We start from the raw sequence: 2,522 nt of genomic DNA on the forward strand, positions 1-2,522 counted from the left end.
GCCACTTTTAGTTGGCCAAAGACTTCTCTACATCACGTAGGGCATCACCCTAAGTTGTTGCAGGTATTTAATACCCAGATACTGCACATCTTTTCTCTTCCCAAGAGCATTTTTTAACATCAGAACTATTCTTTCTCACATTGAAGAACAGAGGCTTTCCAAATGCACACCCAAGATCCAAAATACAGAACCAGAAAAAGAACTAAAGAAACCAGCTTGTTCAGTATCTACAAAGTTTTCCAGAAACTGGTCCACGCGTCAGCATGTCTGACTAATATTTAGAGCACTACCAAGATGAAGCAGGCTGAACAAAGGCCAAATTAAAAAAAAAAAAAAAAAAAAAAGTACTACAAAAACTTCTTCAGTGAGTCATTCAAGCAGTGTAGCTTCCAAGGTCTGTTATCTTAAACTTAAATCCACATATCCACTGAGCTGAAGCCAACCGTTTTAGAAGAACAAAAGGACCAGATATTGGCAAGTCAGGTATCATTTACTTATTTTTTTTTTGTATTTTGGAGACATAAGGACAAACACATGCTTTGATTATCATAAAGCACCAAAACGACTGCTAAAACATTCACTGTCACAGAAATACCATAGTAACTTAAGTAGTTTGAGGCAAAACCCTCTTGGGTTTGCCGGGGGGGAAAGCCTGATCTGACTATTTTTAGGACGTATCATTCTACTAGAAGATCTGATGATAGATTTTCAATTAGCCATGTAAAACAGTATTATTTTTTATTCTGAAGTGAATTGTCCATCTGCAACTTCCTCCTTGATGAACATGCTCTGTACAAAAAATGAATAGTACCAATAATTAAATAAACAACTGTTCCTCCCTGATCACGAGCAGATACTACCCTCAATGATAACAAGTTATCACTCCAGAAAGAGAGGTCAGGCAGTGATGAAAGTAAGAATGTTTAATAAAACCTACCCACAGTATTATTTGTTGCCAAAGGCAGACTTACGATCATCATGTACCTCAGTCATGGGAAGAAGGAAGACTGGACACTCCTGCCTCCTAACACCTTTGCGTAATCCTGCACCTAACTGAAAATCAAACACGGTTAAGACTCCTCTCTACCACTGCAGGTTATAAGGTGAGTTGTCTACTGAAAACTTACGGAACTGTGCTAAATTTGTGGACTCTTAAGCCCTGCAATACCTCTGAACCCAAAAGTGGAGAAACCATTGTTTCAGAGCAGGAGTTTGCATGTCACACGTGACAAAGACAATACAGGAAGCCTCATAATGGCATAATAGCATAATAAATTAAAAATCAGTAGCTTGTCTTCTTATTTGTCACCAAATTGTCAGTAACACTAGCAACTTGTTCCTGGACAAAGCCGAGGCTCCCAGTTCCTCCCGTGCTCTACGATCAGGGGGAGCCGCAGCATCAGTCACCTCCATGAGAGGCCACCATCTCTCAGCACGGCCTGACTTTAGAATTCAAAAGGGGTTTCTTACTCCCACACACGATACAGCTATTCAGCTGGACTGCACTGTTATTTGTAATCCTGTCTTTGCAAAATGATGCTTGAATATTGCCTGCTGGCAGACATACCTTATGCTTTGAAGACTACCTTTGACCTCCTCATCTTTAAACGGTGGCTGACCCTTTGCTTTAAAACAAATACTTTAGAGCATCCCTTGTTCCCTGTATCCCACACCTTTCAATAAAGGCTGTCTGCATAAAAACATTTACAGGTATGGCTGTAAGAGAAGAAACGAACAACCACCAAGGTGGCTGAATACTCCCTATAGTAATTTGTTTCAGAAACTGGGTAAATTTCAACGGGGGTAGCACATCACAGAATCATCCAATGGTTTGGGTTGGAAGGGACCTTCAAACACCATTTAGTTCAATCTCCCTGCCACGGGCAGGGACATCTTGCACAAAGACCAGGTTGTTCAAAGCCTCTTCCAACCTGGCCTTGAACACTTCCCAGGACGGGGCATCCACAACTTCTCTGGGAAGACTCTTCCAGTGTCCCACGCCCCTCACAGTAAAGAATTTCTTCCTTATGTCCAGTCTAAAGCTACTCTCTTCAAGTTGAAAACCGTTGCGCCTTGTCCTGTCACCACAGGCCCTGATAACAAGTCTCTCTCCAACCTTCTTATAAGCTCACCTTATACACAGGAAGGCCGCTATAAGGTCCCCCCAGGACCTTCTCTTCTCCAGGCTGAGCAACCCCAACTCTCTCCTCCTGTCCTCAGAAAAGAGGTGTTGCAGCACTCTGACCATTTTTGTGGCCCCATCCTTAGCAGATGTAAAGCCCGGCACACCTCATCCAAGTTTAGTTCAACACTGAACTTTGTGGGATTGTCTAAACAAGAGTACTGAGAATCTGCCTGCTAAGTGATGCAAAACAGCTCGCAAACCTGTGGTCCGTTTAAGGATCGATTTAGAAACCTCCTGCATTGCCAAGCCGCCGAACCAGGCTGAGGTACCCGACAAACACTGCTGCGTGCGATGATATTGTTAATTTTAGTTCTCCGGAGCCCTCCAGTGGGACGAA

The sequence above is a fragment of the Charadrius vociferus genome, unplaced genomic scaffold (genome assembly GCF_000708025.1).
Source record: "Charadrius vociferus isolate BGI_N301 unplaced genomic scaffold, ASM70802v2 scaffold166, whole genome shotgun sequence".
NCBI classification, from domain to species: Eukaryota; Metazoa; Chordata; class Aves; order Charadriiformes; family Charadriidae; genus Charadrius; species Charadrius vociferus.